At 45.3% G+C, this 19049-nt stretch overlaps 1 long non-coding RNA gene across 6 annotated transcripts in view; it reads right to left on the bottom strand.

The window, feature by feature from the left end:
* LOC119392715 (uncharacterized) overlaps window positions 1–13369 on the bottom strand; it is a 65287-nt gene extending 51918 nt beyond the window's left edge. Inside the window, exons 1-4 of one of the 6 annotated variants that reach the window (XR_005183687.1) lie at window positions 13261–13275; window positions 6143–6232; window positions 5574–5680; window positions 3078–3208 (exon numbers count right to left, since the gene is read on the bottom strand). This is a non-coding gene — a long non-coding RNA (uncharacterized LOC119392715). Of the gene's footprint in view, window positions 1–3077; window positions 3209–5573; window positions 5681–6085; window positions 6233–13260 lie in introns of all 6 variants that reach the window. The other 5 variants (XR_005183680.1, XR_005183678.1, XR_005183691.1 and 2 more) reach the window with 5 other exon arrangements.
* Between the last annotated feature and the right edge of the window lie 5680 nt (window positions 13370–19049).

Raw genomic sequence — 19049 nt, 5'->3', positions numbered from 1 at the left:
CCGGTCAGTTGGGGCAATAACAGGTTCGACGCGATAATTAACGGGAGAGGTCTGCTCCAAGACAGTGTATGGGCCAAGAAACCGAAACTGAAATTTGTCGCACAAGCCAGTAGTGCGAACTGGTGTCCGGAGTAGCACCTCGTCGCCGGGGTGGAAGAACACAGCACTGTGAGATGCGTCATGGAGACTCTTGCGGTGCTGTTGTCTTGCCTCAGTGTTCACCCGGGCGAGCTGGCGACAGTGAAGGATTCGGGACACATATTGTTCACAGGTAGATGCAGATGGAGTGACAGGGGCGGACAAGAAAGAGACGTCAAGAAGGGAAGTTGGTGGTCGGCCATAGACAAGGTAGAATGGCGAGTAGCCAGTTGTGCGTTGCACTGCGGTATTATATGCAAAAGGTACAAATGGCAAATTTGCTTAGAATAACAGACAGCTGAGCTAGTTGGTACGTATTCATTCTAAAAAGAGACAGGGCGTGCAAACACGGACACAAGAAAGAGTGGTGTCCTGTTCTCTTTCTTGTGTCCGTGTTTGCACGCCCTGTCTCTTAGAATGAAGGCAAATTTGCGTCCCAGTTTGTGTGGTATGGCTCAATGTACATGGCTATCATGTCGGAGAGTGTGCGATGAAATCGCTCAGTTAGCCCGTTGGTTTGGGGGTGATAACTGGAGGTTGTCTTGTGCGTGGTACCGGAGGCTTGGAGCAATTCCTCAACAATTTGTGAAAGGAAAGCTTTTCCACGGTCGCTCAGTATGACACGAGGAGCACCGTGACGCAAGATTAGGGCTTTAAGCATAAATGCAGCCACTTCAGAAGCCGACGCCGAAGTCACGCAGGTTGTTTCGGCGTAACGTGTCAAGTGGTCGACAGCTGTCACTATCCAGCGATGACCAGTGGGAGTCGTGGGAAGAGGATACAGATCAATGCCTGGAATACAGATCAATGCCAACGACTTCGAAGGGTGCCGACGGACACGGAAGGGGTTGCAGCTCGCCGCTTTGAGGTGATGTCGGGAGCTTTCGGCGCTGACAGAGGTTGCAGGAATTGACGTACTTCGCTACACTGGTGGATAGGCCAGGCCAATAGAAGCGACCTTTAATGCGGTCGTACGTTTTCTGGAAACCAAGGTGACCAGCAATCATGTCGTCGTGACAGGCCTTAAGAATATCAGCGCTAAGAGAGCGAGGCAGAACGGGCACCCAGCGGTGACCGTCTGGGTGATAGATGTGACGGTAAAGGATGTGGTTATCAAGCTTGAACTGCGTGAGCTGTCGACGAAGGCGGGCATTAGGGGGCCGCGAATTTCCCTGAAGGAGGTCTATGATGCGTCGACAGTAAGAGTCAGAGAGTTGCAGAGACATCATCGAGCCGTGGTCGTCAGGAAAGATCTGGTCAAGAGCGGCTAAGGAAGAGACATGCGTGGAAGGACCGTCCGAGCATTCATCGCTGAAGTTAGTAGCAGAACCAGTGCACGGTGCCGTAGGAAGTGGGCAGCGAGAAAGCGCATCTGCGTCCTGGTGCTTTTTACCACACTTGTAGATAATAGTGAAATGGTATTCTTGCAGACGTATAATCCAGCGACCAAGGCGACCTCATAAGTTCTTGAGTGTTGAAAGCCAACATAGAGCAAGGTGGTCTGTAACGATGGTAAAATGACGGCCATGTAGATAAGGTCGAAACTTCTGCACCGACCAAACGACAGCTAGGCACTCCTGCTCAGTGATGGTGTAATTCTTCTCAGCGTTGGTCAGTACGCGGCTTGCATACGCGACGACCCTCTAACGTGATGACTGATCTCGCTGCAGGAGAATACCACCGATACCGTGACCACTAGCAGGAGTATGCAGGAGTGTAGGTGCTGTTTCATCAAAATGGCGAAGTACAGGTTCGGACGTGAGGGCGTTTTTCAGATGGCTGAACGCCGATTCACATTCGGGAGACCAGTCAAAGGGAACACGAGAACCGAGTACTTTGTGCAAAGGTGCCGCTATTGAAGCAAATTCTCGTATGAATCGTCGGAAGTAGGAAGCCAGGCCATGGAAACTGCGCAAATCTTTGCTCCTTTCGGGACGAGGGAAGTGAAGAACCGCCGAAACCTTATCGGGATCAGGACGAATGCCGTCCTTACTCACAATGTGGCCTAAGACCTTAATTGTCTTGCTGGCAAAATGACACTTTTTCGTGTTCAGCTGAAGGCCAGCGTTAGCAAGGCACGTCAGCACTTCCTCCAAACGTTGTAGGTGTTGAGAGAATGTTGACGAGAAAACAACAATATCGTCCAAATCGCACAGGCAAGTCTTCCACTTGAGGCCACGCAGAACGGTGTAGATCATGCGCTCGAATTTTGCGGGAGCATTGCAGAGGCCGAAGGGCATTACATTGAACTCGTAAAGCGCATCTGGGGTCGAAAACGCCGTTTTTTCTTTATCGTCCTGATGCATCGGTATCTGCCAGTATACCGAACGTAGATCGAGACTCGAGAAGTGCTCGGCCCCTGTAGCGAATCCAATACGTCGTCTATACGTGGCATAGGGTATACGTCCTTGCGCGTGATCTTATTAAGCGACCGGTAATCCACGCAGAATCGTAAAGAACCATCTTTTTTTTCGAACTAGTACGACGGGAGATGACCAAGGACTAGCCGAGGGGCGTATTATCTTCCGTCGCAACATGTCGTCAACGTTTTCTTCGATGACCTTCCGCTTGGCGAGAGATACGCGGTATGGTCGGCGACGAACGATGGACCTACCATCAGTCTCGATCCGATGCGTGGTGACGCATGTTTGTCCTAATACAGGGGAATGCGCGTCGAACGAAGCTTGATGCTTGGTTAGCAAGGCGATCAACTGTTGTGACTGCGAAGGGGTCAGGTCGGAGCTGATGGTAGCTTCAAGGGTGGAGATGGATATGGATCGTCCAACAGAGTGATCTTCAGGGGAAGCCGCTTGAAGAGGAACAACAGAAAAAGGCTCTGATATAGCGACGCAAGCCAACGTTGTACCCTTAGGAATCAGAATTTTTTCGGATGTCGGGTTCGTTGCAGAAACGAATGCGGAGCCATCGTCGAAACGCACCAGCCCTGATGGAAAGGCTATCCCTCTGGTGAGACAGAGTGCAGATGGTTGTACGAGCAGGTCACCATGGTCAATGGCATCAGACGTGATGGCCACAATTCGCTGACTGCGGGGAGGTAGCTCGGTGTCTTCTGCAGCAAGAAAGCAAAACGGTGTGTCATCTGCGTGAAGCGAATAGGCGTGAAGCGAATGCCCGCAATATTTATATCCTAATCACTACAAATAACATCCCCTATACTTTTCTTCGCATTATTATCTGCTAGTTCTCATTAATACTGTGTCTAACAAGGAAAGCGAGCCCTTAAATCTCATTCTCTTTGCTTTATATATATACCGCATTCTTTGAGCGTCATTCACACTGAACCCGATGTATTATATGCAAGCAAGGGATGACGAAACTTTCTTGAAAGCAGATTTACTTAAACTTTTCAGCTGGTGGACCAGCCTTCTTCAGACGACGACTGGTCCACCAGCTGAAAACGTTAAGTAAATCTGCTTTCAAGAAGCTTTCGTCGTCCTTTCCTTGCATATATATATATATATATATATATATATATATATCTATATATATATATATATATATATATATATATATATATATATATATATATATATATATATATATGAACTTGATGATCTGTTGCGGACATCTCGCAGTATTCTTTCTAATCTGTCAGCATGGTCTCGTAATAATGCTTTGACAATTAACAGCTCAAAATCGAAGGCCATATTATTCAAGGCGAGAAGCAGGCAGTCTTGTTTCAATCAAGAATTATTCTTGGATGGTGCTTCCATTTAAATTTTGAGGAAGTACAAAGTATTAGGCGTTACGTTTTTAGAACACATGAATTGGACCCATCACGTTGAACTAATCTCAAAATCGTCATCTGCCGCTGGTGTACTGCCTCTCTGTCGGCATTTTTTTCCTGAGAAGATAAAATTGCAAATATATTACGCCTTGTTTGAATCGCATCTTCGCTATTGTGAGCTTGTATGGGCCACCACCACAAAAGCTAACTTTTCGTGCAGTTCTTCAACTTCAAAAACGCGCACTTTGACAAATAGCCAATGTACCTTATTTTCATCCCAGCGCGCAACTTTTTCAAAAACATAATATAATACGTGCGACAAATCTTTACGAATGCCGACTTTTATATTCATTTTGTTTCGGCTCCCACAATATCAAATCCTTCTTAAAGCATACGTCACGACTCGAATAAAAAAAAGTGACTCGCGCACTCGTAGTCAAGACAGGTGGTCGGTACCATACAGACGCACAAATTATCTTATGTAGTCACTACGACATAGCCTACCTTCGTTGTTAAATAAATTAGTAGAGGAAAGATTTATTCCAAATACTTTGACTCGCAAACAAATTAGAGAGTACTTTTGTAAGTCGGAATGAACATATAAACGAAATCGTTATTACTTTTTCGAATTTTCTGCTGTAATATCTAGTTCGCGCTCAGTGTTTCAATATACAAAGTATCATCATATTGTACATCATAGTTATGTCTAGATCAGTGCTTTTCTTAGTGTTGTAAATACCACTGTTCCTGATGTATGACAACATATTTTCACATTTCTTCTCACTAAATATATTACACTTCTACGTTATTTTTAAATACCACGTGTTCTAGGAAAACACAAGTGTTATTCAATATGTTGCACTTTTTTAGTTGGTTTCAAATGGCGTATTTGGATATACGCTAAGCATGTGTATATATGCTGATTTTAGTGTTACTGCTGCCATGTGAGGGCCTTCAGCCGCATTCAAACTGTATTGTGCAGCTTTTCGCCTGAAGGACCCCAAACAATTTCGTAGGAAAATAAAAGCATTTCTGATTCTGATATAAAGTCTCGCGTTTCAAGTTTACTTGCGAGGATCGCGCTCCTGTTTCACGCACTTATCGGCTGCTTCCGCGTGGCTGTCGTGTCGAGCGTCCGACACGAGCGAGTTGAAACTGAGTACAAAAACTGAGCACGGAAAAATTTATACCTGCTGAAGAACAAACAGGCGTAGCCCTAATACAACGGTATCGTATTTCGAGAGGTTTTCGAGTACATATTACAACTCTGGTAGATGGAATAGAATAATACAAAAGAGGCCCTCTGTCGAGCGCCAAAAATGCGTGTTAATAGTTATAGTTATGGGTAGCCCAATGAGATATTCTAGAAATTGAAATGGAAGTAACATATCTCTTTCTAGTTTTGAATAACAGCGAAAGACAGAATACTTGAAACATAGTTCGAAAGAGTGGGTAACGTAATGCAGCCCTCAGAGCATGGCGGCAATTTGGACACGGCTGGGGCACGGGGATTACATATGGGACATTCTCATGTCGTCTCGTAGGTCACTATGAGTGTTTTTCCTCAACACAACGGTTTAAATGTCGGATTGCATGTCAGCCGCGTGCGCTAATTTTTTTAACTTCTGAAGCTGCTACGTGGAATGAATGCCCGTTTCCAAAAAAAGAGAAAAAAAAGATGTAATACCTTGTTTTTCGATCGATAAAGTTGACTCAGCGCTTTGAACAACGAATCGCAACACTCGTCAGGCAGCATAACGATACGGTATGTTCCGAGAGCGCATCGTGCACGACCTGCAATTGATCGGGCATCGACAACATGCAAAATCGAGTAGGAGTAGCTACCACACACGGCAGCACATGCTCGTTAGCAGACTTTTATGAATTTCCAGGGATATTTTTGCACAACGCTTTAAACTTTGATTATTTTTGGCGCTTATTCCTTGGCTTGCAACAAGTGGTGTTATTAGACCTCTTGACGAAACAAAAGCTATGAAATGAATAGTGCCGGAAGAAAAACATTCGTTCTTGGAATATATAGAGCGAGAGATGAGTCCGGCGAATCACGGAGATGCTCATGCATCCCCTAACGCTTTTACTGCACTGACTTCCTACATTTCAATATATCGCTTTTGGGTCGATATGGGGGCAAATTTTTCAGATTCGTTAAAATACGTTCAAATTATATAAAATACGTACATGCAACGGCAGCCAGGAGTGCAGGGCAAAACCAACCAGACATCAGTTTATGCATACCTTGCAACTGGTAACGATGATTTTAAGCCCACATATGTTGACTAATTTAGGTACCGAACAAGTGATATCCAGTCGTCTTAATATACAGCCCTGAAAGTGTTCCCCCACACAGAAAAGAAGAAAATTGAATAGCTGAAACACGGAGGTTCAATCACCTGGCCTTACTCACTATCCTGATAAAGGGCGTCAAACCAAGCTAAGCGAGAAATGACAGTTCAGTTGGGCTTCTTGAATGCCCCTCCCATCCCCCTCCCCCTCATTAGCGCTTGCACTTTAAATGCTCTGATTGTGGTTATCTTTTTTTTTACCACGATCACTTCGAAAGAACGCCGAAATGCCAGTATGAACTTTTTTGCAGGCAACACATGTCGTAGGCAGCGCCGATGAACAGCGGTTCTTGCTGACGCTATGGTACGCCCTCACTGTAAAGTATGCAGTATTTGTAAACAAACTTCTGTGTGAAATAAATTTTAAAAGGGAGTGAGCCTGCTGATATGGCTTCATGACTGCAAAAGAGCGCGAAAAATGAAGACACAGGAAGAACAGACAAGACAAAGCGCATCACTTTGTGCGAACACGAATATATAGGAAGCTTGCACGAACGGCGGCGACGCTATGCACTCTGGGTAGGTAGCCATTTTTTTGTCAGAGCCGACCGCGGAGTGCAGTGGCGCAGTCGTGTTTGCGAACGTTGGCGTAGCTTGCAGGTGTGATCAAGAGCGAGCGCGACGCTGATTCAACTCCAAGGAGCGTCGTGCACGATGCCAGCTACACTGGAAGACTACACCGCAACGTTGTGCCAAAAAGACCGCGAGCGGTAGGAAGAAAAGACGAGACTCTGCGGGCTGCACTCATACACGCTCCGTCGGACGACTGTGTAAGCGATGTGAACTTGTGGCCGCGCGTCGACATCTCCGATGTTCACGAATTTCTCGTTTTGAGGACGAGATTTATTACCGGGGAACAGCTGAAGACGAGAAAGGCCCTCGAGGGCCACAGTTACGAGTGGCTGGGAGCCGTGGGCGAAGAAAGTCGCCGCCGACACCGTGATCGTCGTCACTCAAGTAAGACGTGTTAATTATTTGACTTTTTCGTAGGTGCTAATGCTGTGATTCGACCAGTTCAATAAGCGTACCATTTTACACACATGTTTCGCTTCCTTGTTCTTGCCTCGATGCTCCTCTGAGCTTTCTCATTTACGCCAAGTGTAGCGTAAATCTTACGGCACCTTCCCGTAAGCTCTTGGTGAGTAGGGGTTAATGCGGATCTGTCGTAAAGCCGACGCAAGTCAGCGCAGAGAAATAAACATCAGCACCTACGAAAAAGTCAAATAATTAACACGTCTTACTTGAGTGACGACGATCACGGTGTCGGCGGCGACTTTCTTCGCCCACGGCTCCCAGCCACTCGTAACTGTGGCCCTCGAGGGCCTATCTCGACTTCAGCTGTTCCCCGGTAATAAAACTCGTCCTCAAAACGAGAAATTCGTGAATATCGGCGATGTCGACGCGCGGCCACAAGTCCACATCGCTTACACAGTCGTCCGACGGAGCGTGAATGGGTGCAGCCCGTAGAGTCTCGTCTTTTCTTCGTACCGCTCGCGGTCTTTTCGGCACAGCGTTGGGGTGTAGTCTTCCAGTGTAGCTGACATCGTGCACGACGCTTCTTGGAGTTGAACTGGCGTCGCGCTCGCTCTTGATCACACCTGCTAGCTACGCCAACGCTCGCAAACACGACTGCGCCACTGCACTCCGTGGTCCGCTCTGACAAAAAAATGGCTGCCTACCCAGAGTGCATAGCGTCGCCGCCGTTCGTGCAAGCTCCCTATAGACGGTTTCGCCAGCGCTTGCCGTTCTCTGGCAACATTTTGTGTTCACCAGAAGCACGCCCTACGAAACTGCCTGTTTACCTTGTTTTTAGCGTGCTTTTAGCCTGCGTTGCTGGCCGCGGCTGCTTGTGTTTCGATGTTTTCTGCAGATAGAATTATTCCGATGAAGCGCTCGCGACTCTAGCACTGCTATGTAGTGCCAGGATGCACTCTGCGATCCGGACCTAATTTGCTATCACAAGTCAAAACGTTCTGTTTACCGAGAGATGAAAGCAGAAAGAGCGCCTAGACTGCAGCGATCAGGCGAAAAACTGGATTCCCACAAAAAGCGCGTAGATTCGTTCTGTCCACTTCATCAAAGGCAAATAAAGCTCAAGGCGTACTCTAATGGCACAGAGACGATGCTCAGACGTTAGTCGAAGGTCCCCAATTACGAGGAACACGTCGGACACCGTCGTCTTCCACCCGTGGCAGATAAGTGCACTGACGCCTGAAGTGGATCGCAAGATGTGAAAGCTGGCTAACGCTGAAAATCCACCGTAAAGGTGTTTCCTCTAGTTGGAGCCTCATCAGTGATGCGTACCGTTCGAAGCAACACGCGGGACACCAAAGCCGCCGCGCGCAACCTGAATCGCTGCACAGTGTACGTCGCGGTGCCCATGTTTTGTTGCCGTTGCATTTGCTTTTTATAAGAGCGACGCTTGCAAATGGGTTCGCATCGGTGCGAGCAAATAACTCATCGCCTGTCTTCTTGCCGCCAATGGACATCGCCCCACCCTATCTGAAGTATCTTTCGGTGTGAATGTGGACAGTAGATGTAGGCGGGTTAACTTGAAAGCTTGATTCGTGAATACTGTACTCGTGAGTAAACCATAGTAGTTCGCGTGACTCAGCCGCACCTGACGTTATCACATGAGTACAGGTGCTCCAAAAGTAATACGGAGCGCGCGAGCTGTGGCCAAACTGTTCAAAACTGCATGCCAGCGCGCTCTATCAGAAGATGAGCTGCAGATAGCAAGAGTGCGTCGGCATATCCGGCTCAGCCATCCCGATACTCTGATGCTCGCCTTATCGCCGGTTCGAGCGAAGCCGTGCTACTACCATCACTGCTCGTCAGGGGCGACAGTGTTGACATTCTTCGCGATGCAGAAAGCGCATGCCTCTGAATATTTCTTCACGACGCGGGCAAAGAAATGCATAAAGCGTTTAATGTGTCCCCTGACGAGCAGTGATGGTAGCAGTAGTGATGCAGAACTATCGATGGTACTATCGATACTATCGATAGCTGAGTCACTATCAAACTATCGATGGTGAAAAATACTATCGATAGTGCTATCGATAGTAAAAATTTTGATGGTACTATCGATAGTACAAAAGCAACAGCGTGGACTCACTGGAGAGTAAACTTAGAGTAAACTAGGCTGAAGGGCAAGAAAGTTGACATGATATAGTTCTTCAGCAGAGTGCTTTGCTGACACATGATTATAAAGTCAAACTGTTCAGCTGTATATAGCGGAAAGGAAGCCTTTACATGTGGTGGGACTGCGCGGCTTCAAATTGATATTGCATTTTATGATTTCAAAATAAATATCAAGAAGGTAATTGTAAGGTGTAACTGGTTGCTTTTGGATACGAATTTATTGATGGATATATTCCGCCATTTTCACTACAGAAATAATTTCTCTGCCAAAAATTGCTCATAAATTAAGCGAAGCTGGTGGTATAGGCTATTGCAAATATCTTCGCAATATGGCCGGCCAACAACCGCATCATTATTTACACCGCAATCGATAGTATCGTCACGAGGTTGTGACGGTGAAGAATGCTCTTTCCTCTCCATCTTTAAATCTCCCCCACCCTGTCCCCATGTGTAGGGTAGCCAATCGGTTGTCCTATACTGGTTAACCTCCCTGCCTTTCCTTCTCTATTATTTCTCTCTCTCTGCAGCAAGATTGGGAAATACGGAGCTCTTTATTTGGGCGAACTTGTGCCCAGAAAACCAAAGCTCAAGATACAAGCGATACCTGCTGCGCACTGATAGCGGCGGCAGCGGTCGTCAGCCGTTGAGTAATCTGATCATCGGTGGAACTCGTCGTCCTTTACAAATCAGTCATCAAACCTTCCAGCGTTATCGCTGGCGCTCGCGTAAGCTCTCGAATAAACTTGACTTTTCGCGTCCGGCGCGTAATCTTAACAGAATGATCTCAAACAATTGTGAAGCTTCTCAAACATTACGGCGCTGTCTGCGTCAGACGTTGCTTTGTGGGTGAAACCCGAATAACTCAAAACAAAGCAATAAACACGCGTGGCAGTAATATCGCTAGTAATATTACGATGGTACTACCGATTCCACTATCGATAGTTTGTCGATAGTTGCACTATCGATAGTTTGTTTACACTATCGATAGTTTCAAAAAGACTATCGATACTATCGATAGTCAATTTACCGATAGTTCTGCATCACTAGGTAGCAGCGCGACTTCGCTAGAGCCGGTGATGTGGCGAGCATCAGAATATCGCGATGGGTCAGCCAAACGTGCCGACGCACTCTCGCTATCTCCTTATAGAGCGCGCTGGCATGCAATGTTTTGCCTAGAGTTACTGTATATGCTGCCTTTAGGTAGCATATACAGTAATTCTAATTTTGCCTAGTTTGCCCACAGCTCGCGCGCTCCGTTTTACTTTTGGGGCGCCTGTACATTTATCTATATTCCTTCAGACACACCGAAATCTCTATCAAAATGCTCGGTGTGACACAGCCGCAGCAATAAGCGTTTATCGTGACGTTGTGCCTAGACAAATACACCCAAATGTGTCCGCGGCTGTGACAGGAGGCAGGTTTTGAGCTCCTGTCGAAAAGCTGAATTGCACAACTTCTCTATCCAGCGGATCAGGCAACTCGCTACTGCAGTTTCCGCTTGTACCTCTCGCGTACGACGTCGTCGAGCCCCGTCATGTAGTCGCTAGACATCGCTCTAAACACGTCAGAAGGAATGCGCCAGAAATATTAGAGCAACAAACTCAAACACACCAGGCAAACACCGCCGGGACCATTGAAAAAGTACTACCGGAAGTGCCGCGCCGGAAGTCTTCTTGGGCAAGCCGTTCGGCTCACGCCAGTTTGTTTACAAACAGCGAAACCGTCTGTACATTTTTCACAGGAGAGAAAGAGAGGGCGGTTTTTGAAAACACGCATGTGTCTTACCCTAGGTAGAACATGAGGAGCTTAATAGCACATATAGTTAATCTACTTGTCTGTTAACGCTATTGTTCGCAGTTAATTAATCTCTTTGGCAGTTAACGCTACGCGCATCCCTTGTAGCTACCGCGATTCCCGAACTCGAGAGGATTCTGAAGCCGTCGTCATGCATAGCGTTGGGTCAGCATGTGTCAGTTCACCGTCGATAGCGTTAACTGACAAAGAGATTATCTATTTGCGCTGTTAAGCTTGTCATGTTATAGATAGGGTATACGCACGGCATTCCCATGTCATTCACTGCGCCTAACAAACTAATTTCACTTTGTCACCAAGTCAACGGCTACCATAAAAGAGAAAATCATTCATGCTCTGTGAAACATGTAAACAAGTTTGTACCGTGTGAAAAAGATGTATATAGTGTTCCTTCATCATGCGGAAGACGGTACATCGGACAAAGCGGTAGGTGCCTTAACTCGCGTTTACGCCAGCATCATTACAACAATAAGCACATTTGTCACCCTGGTAACATAGCTACCCATTGCAACAGGTGCCAATGTCAGCCAGATCTCGAGGGCACCACAGTGGTATCGCGATCTAAAGACACGAGGGAACGAGAGATTATCCAAGCCTTCACGATGCGCAACCTTGGCGAAGACATGTGCGTTAGTGCGCCATCGATACATCTGACCGATGATGAAGTGTCGTTTTTACAAGGAATTTAGATATTAGACATGCACAGATTTGATGTGTGGCGCAGATGGTTGTTCTCCTGTTGTGTGCTTTGCGCAGGCTACCAGTCCTTCTCTCTTTCTTTCACCCAGTATATATGTGTGATGTTTCCATCAAATAAACAGTTGTTAGTTCGCGCTCGTGTGTATACCATCTGTTGTTTTTCGTGTGTCTTCGTGTTAAAACAGCGCGTCGCAAGTGTCAAAATCGCTATATTGTCACGTGCACGCGACGGTGAAGAAAGTAATCGCAGCTGATAAAGATCAAACTCTTTGTAGCGTGAACTAGTGCCCAGAAAAACAATGTCATTCAAGCTGCAACAATTTCGACGCATACAGTTGTCGGTCGGCGAATGATTTGATCAGCGGTAAGGTGGGTCGGCATTTATACATGTGGCATCGAAGATTCCAGTGTTATCGTTGGTGGCCGCGTTAGTTTCACAATAAACTATATTGCTCGCGTTGTGCGCGAAATCTTATCGGAAGACTCTAAAATAATCGGGAACGTTCTGAGACCATTCCAGCGCAACCTGCGAAAGGCAGTGGTTACTCGCGTAGCGGGCCGGTTACAAAAAAGTAGAAAAAGAAGCGAGTGTAGCATTACAGTGCCCCTTAGGGAAATATCAGCTGTGTCTGTAGATGCTTACCTTAGGCTACCCCGTAGAGCCGTTGGCTAAGTCATCATGACTAAAATAACACATCAAAGAATCCGCTCATTGAATATCAATTCTGTGCCGGTGCTACGGCGTCGGCATTTAATAAATGTTTTCGAAGTGAAATAAGCAGCACTTGTCGTACGTGTGGAGTCGCGGAAGCTTCAGGACATGTTAAAGAGCACCTGTTGTGGGGTCGCGTGTTTAAATACCAGCGTATCGCTGGCAAACAGTGCTACTGAATCCCCGCTCGACTCCAGGAACGGAACGGCATGGCGACGGTAGTGGGTTCATGCAATACTATATTGAATACTTCCAGTGTGGAACAAAGTCACGGCTGCTTCAGCATTATATATATATATATATATATTGTGATGAGCAAGAAGAGAAAGAAGGAGCAAAATACAGAACAGCTAACAAATTCCCTTTCTGCATGCACAGCTCTCACAGCTTCACATAACTCACGAGCCCTAGTCACGTTACGCTCTTTTGTTTCGCCTCAGATTAGTTACCTATAACTATTGTGGGTTCCTGGTCACTGTGGGTTAAAATTAAAGGAAATGGCCGATTCCTTAGCGCGAGCATCGCTGGATGACCCAATAATTAACGTATTTTCAGTAGTAGAATATATAGCAGCAAGCAGATATAAAAAAATATCAATTCGCACAGATAGGATGGAATCAGTAACAACGTAGACAGAATATCAGCACCTAAAATTCCATGGAAGTCTCAATGGAGTCAATTTCGACAATCAGAAATTACGATCACCAGATTTCGATGTCGTGTCCACCCATTAAACCTATACTGACACAGGGCTGGTCTGACGATATCGCCCCTCTGTGAATTCTATATATAAAATATTGAACATTATTTTTTGTCATGTCGCAAATGTTCAATTGTTAGAAAAAGAATTCTCATTAATCCGCTTTCAAAGATAGCCTTAAACTTAAATGCAGAAATTGTAGTAAGCTTCGGTGCCTCTGGTTTGGGATATTGCCACAGGGATGCTTTTTATGCGGAGGGTAATTTCATTCAAGCTGCTAAACGTACAACGTTTTAATCATGACTTGAACTTTTCAAAAAGCTCCCAGCCCTCCTGCAGCATAGACGTGGCGCTTCTATTGTACTTCCCTTTCCTGGTGCAACCTCTCTGAATAACTCGGAACCCGATACTGAGACGGTCATTGCGCCGTTGTACCTGTGTGAATAGCGTACAAGGACCTATCTCCATACTTCCTATTTGGGCAATCGGTAACACGATTCAGAAAAGATCGACGCAGCCTTTGACCTGCTTGGATGAGAAGGGACATCCCTTACTCGTTCAACCCTTTAATTATACATGCTGGATAAGGAAAATAGTGGCTATGCTTTCGAAGGCGGAGCCCACGACCACAGATTGACGACTGGATAATCTTGCCGCATGATGGTCAGCGTCATTTTTTTTCTATAATCGCCGATCAGCAATGATCGCAGAGAGCAGAGAAATTATGGCCAGGTGGGCCATAAATCCGAAAAGGATGCCTGAAAAGCTTCTTCACAGTACTTGATTTGCGTTCTTTCATGTATATAATTGAATGCAATGTTACGTGTTCGTAAAGAGTCGTGAAAATCAGAACTCAAGGCCTTTGCTCTCTAATCCTTCATTGCGGCATCAAATTACGTCCTCGAAGCCCCGGTCGCAGCGCTCTCCAAGGGTCTACGTTAGATTTGTTACACCAACACTTATTTGTTAGGCTTGAGATGTTTCGGGTATGAATGGTTCAGAACGATCTGTTGGAAAGATTACGACATAGCTTTCGATTGAAGAGATACGGGGAGACTTGGTGCTAAACAAGAACTGCAGAACAGCTATTACGAAATATCAATTATATAGCATTCAGTCATAAATTTGAAAGACATTTCGAAACATCTAAGACTGAAGGTTGAGCAAGAAAAAGTATGACCTCACTTTATGCTGGTGGCTTCCTACTGCACTTTGCAAAGACTACTTCGCCATTTACGAAAACGACGGGACTTATCACATCTAAATATCACAGCCGGTTGTGACCACTGTGGTTTTTTTCTGAAGGAAGTCAGGCGACTATCTTTAATGTTTGACGTCGCAAAGAAATACGTACGCTGTGCGAGACACCGTATATAGTAAAGATCTGGGAAATAAATTTGATTCTAATTACAGCTCATTCATTGGCCTCTGCACCAGGTTTTTGATATTCACTCTCACCAGCATATGACAGCCATGACAAGCTAATGACCTCCCCACTACGTGCTCAATAAGCTAATTTCACTGATATTAATGAGAACCAACAGACAATAATACCAAAGAAAGTATAGGGCATGTTGTTCCTTGTAATTAGGATAAAGTGTGAAGAAAGTAAAGTGGACGAAAAGATAACTTGCCGCCGGGGACGGTCCCTGCTGGCGGCAAGTTATCTTTTTGTCCACTTTACTTTCTTCACACTTTATCCTAATTACAAGGAATAACATGCCCTATACTTTCTTTGGTATTATCGTCTATTAGTTCTCATTAATATTGTGTCTAACTAAGAAACGAGCCCATAAAAGTAATCGTCTTTCATTCATAGCGAGGGTCTCGTTCTAGCACACTTGATGCCTTCAGGTAGTATGCGAGGGATTATTGGTGAGCTGCCAGCTCGTAAAAATATCACGTGCTACCTGACGCCAACAGGTAGAAAAAGACTGTTCCACACTCACCACGATGGTTTCGACTGGCGCTGACTAACACTTTTAGTTTTAAATGAACATATATACCCCGTAAAGGGGACGGGAGGATGACCACTACCGTAGCTCAGTGGTAGAGCATCGGACGCGTTATTCGAAGGCCGCAGGTTCGGTCCCTGCTGGCGGCAAGTTATCTTTTCGTCCGCTTTACTTTCTTCACACTTTATATAAATTACAACGAATAACGTCCCCTATACTTTCTTTGGCATTATTGTCTGTTAGTTCTCATTAATATTGTGTCTAACTAAGAAACGAGCCCTTAAAAGTAATCGTCTTTCTTACTTTCACTGATCTAGGACAGCGGAAACAGGGTTCAGATCAACCGATCCTTTTATAGCACTAGTTCTAAAAAACTGATTTTTGTTACTGGTGAAGATTCAAAAGGTGCATTGATAGAAGACGCATTGCCTAGCTTGCTGAACAGTTTTCGTGGCACATATATACATACTTTTCCTTTCCCTTTCAGTGCCCTGGTCGTATGCGTGCGCTGTTTGATTCATAATGCTTCCCAAACAAGCCCAGGTTCGCACTATTGTAAACTTTATTCCTAGTATATCGGGTCTTTCTAAATCTCAGTGCTGCTGTGTGTTCCCTTGTCCGGGTCGTATACGTGCGCCGTTTCATTAGTAATATGGCCGGATCGTTTCCTCTCGGCTTGAGCTGAGATCGTCGGCTGCCCTCACACGCTTTCACGCGCACACAGAGCATACAACGCGTGAAGAGATGTGGCCCAGTTGAACTATACACGGAACCTCACGGCGACGGCAAAAATGCGCCTGGAATGTCCTTATAATTTCTATAGCAATAAATTGTCTAATGGGGTATGATTGGACGTGTATCCTCAATGCGTAGTGCCAAAACATGCTTCACACTGTATGACAATTGCCAATGCGACGTCTTGTCACCAACGTAATTATCGTGCATCTGCGGTATCATAATTTATTTCGCCTATATTAGAGATTACGTCGTCTTGTTAAGGTTACGCCATGCACTTGGTGAATTTCTAAGCAAAACAAATGATTTGAGCAGGGCGACTGAAAAACCTGAAAAATGCGAAAGACCGTGCGAGACTTCGAGTGACATTAAGTAGAGGTTCTAGTACAATAGTTCCCATTAAAATATATGTATAATAACCACTATTCTTTGCTTACAATTCACATTTACGTGGTGAGTGTTCTGCTTTTTTTATTCTGTGACATCGCCGGAGACACACACGAAATGGTAGTGACCTGAAACAGGAAATGAAAGAGGCAGGTAGGAACGTCTTTACGTTATAGCTCGAATATTTTATTTGCTTAGAATTTCGGTTATTGGTGTACTGAAAAGAAGTCTGTTCGGGATCAACAGACATTTTCATATCCTAAATCTCGGACTGACATTTACTTGTTTGTGACATCGGGTACTGATGGGTTGTCGTACTTTCCACATTTGAGTCGACGGTCAATACGCAGAAAAACACTGAAGGGGTACAACGGACGTATATGCCCTTTCGAGCTGTGCGGCAAACTTCTTGTGGCTACTACTTGGACTTCTGATCTCCTTTTACGCTGTTCATGTTTTATTACTGTTCTTACTGCGGTTCCTCCATTCCCTCTTAAAGGGCCCCTCACCAGGTGACATGACGAATTTTAGTTAGACATTGGACGTTGTTGCGAGCCCAATAAAGATCATTATGCCACAAGAATTTTTCTAATCGGTCTGTTAGAAGCTGAGAAAAACAATAATTTGTAGCGGCGCGAAACCATAATGCGAGGAGGCGAGCTGCAAACCCTTGCCGCTCGCCCCATGTAGCCTTCGCAAGCCAAATCCCTTCTCTGCCCTCTTCGGCACGCTAGCAGGAGGATCACATAACACATACGCATGAATACGTGATGCGCACACAATATCACGAGCGCATGACGTGCCCGAACCAGCCCGTGCCCCCGAGACGCGAGCGGTGTTGCCGCAACGTTATTTGCACTTCATCTCTGCAAGTCACCCCGAATGCGTCCTCGCCGATCACTTGGCTTTCAACCTATTACTGAGCACGAAATCTGCGACATTTGTACGGATCAACCATCGATCGACTTTGTTTCGTGGGTGTCTGGGCTTCGCTTGCGATTATGGGATGCGTGGCGCACGTACGTCAACGAATGCAGAAAAACTAACACCACTGAATTCGTTGTCGCAAACAGTGACGTCACTGTGGTCGTCGGCTAGTTGCGCTCATCGGCGCTTAGGTTTCGGTTATGAATTTGGCCGAATTTGATGACTCAGCAATAATTACGAGAAGTCGCTTTTTCGAAATTTGAAAGCGGCAATTGGATCTTCGTAGGAAGGACTTGAACTCGCTCGTTAGAGCCGACCACCCATCTCTATTAATTAAAAAGTTAATTGACTTAAGCGATTTAATTGCTGTCGTAATTTATGTCTCTAGTCATCTTATTGTGTCGGCCTCTACAGAAAAAGTAATTATGAAGGCAGTGATCAAGTATTCTATTTCCCTTTTCAGGATTTCGGGACACATTTTCTGAAACAGTAATAAGATCAGTGAGTGCAGTTGTCGAGAGTGCTGTGCGTGGTCGTGGTACCCTCCGTTCGACACAATCATTTCAGTGCGGGTGCTGCTTTGTGGTTCAAGCACACCGCAAAATGCACGTGACGTCGTCGTAAACATGAGTAGTAATAAATATCGTGTGATTGCAGCGTTTTAGTGGCTCAGTGGTCAACGAAATAGAGGGGCTAAGCAATGCACTTGCGCGTTGTTGTTAGGTGCATAACTGCGGACTGTTGTTCATTGGTTATTAGTTGTGCTTAAGATGTCATTTTATTGCACGGTCCGGGTGCAACTACGGAGACATATTTCTCTGTAGTAGCACCAGGACACTCGACACTTCAGTACTTAAATTGTCCCCTAAAAAGAAAAGAGATATGGAATGACATGGAAGTGATAAAACTAACTTGCCGGGCGCTATTTTAACTTGGGGCGAAATTTTTGGAAAAATATCCTTGTAATTTGATTTAGGTTCGCGGTAAAGCTCCCAGATAGCCAATACTAATCGGGATTGCGTACCTTGCATTCATATTGTTTTTATTTTACGCAAAACCTCTTTTTTACGTTATCATGATCTTTTTTCTGGCGTTGTTAGTGACTGATAGAAGGCAGCGGACATTATTCGATTCAAAAAGAAATAAGAGAAATAAGAAACGTACCTTTGTTCCATAAAATACCCGCACCTTTGTTGCATCACTGCCACGTAGGTTATGGATCGAAGAAATCTTCGCCCTTAACTGTTGTCTTTTTATACTGTTTCTGCAATAAAAACAAGCACGTACGTGTGAAACATCTTCATAGTGCTACAGCGCTGTCAGCGACATAGCTTTTCTGACTAAATTTCTTAACAACTGTTTTACATTTTATGGCGAATTGAATAATACAAAAAAGTGTATCCTTGCACAGAGTGCACAAAGTGCTATTCGATAGCCAGGTGAGCAAGTTACTACTTCATTAGTTCGTTCACGCAACAGCAGTGCGTAGTAGGCGGTACGCAAGGTTAACTCGCACAAATAAAACAAGAAAAAAAAACCGTCATATTGTGCGAAAACGCAGACTGTCGCCCAGCGCGAGCATCCCCTTCATTGGCAAGTTGCGATTCTCTCACAAGTACTAATAACGTTCGGCGGGCCACGTGCAATAATTCCGCAATGGAGAATCTACATATTACAAATAGGCTGCAGTAAGCGCGTTTTATTTGCCGACAATCGTCTCGAACCGCTCTCA

This window comes from Rhipicephalus sanguineus, chromosome 1 (assembly GCF_013339695.2).
Source record: "Rhipicephalus sanguineus isolate Rsan-2018 chromosome 1, BIME_Rsan_1.4, whole genome shotgun sequence".
Taxonomy (NCBI): Eukaryota; Metazoa; Arthropoda; class Arachnida; order Ixodida; family Ixodidae; genus Rhipicephalus; species Rhipicephalus sanguineus.
The sequence above is the reverse complement of the archived record's forward strand: the minus strand, read 5'-3'. Positions and strand labels throughout refer to the sequence as shown.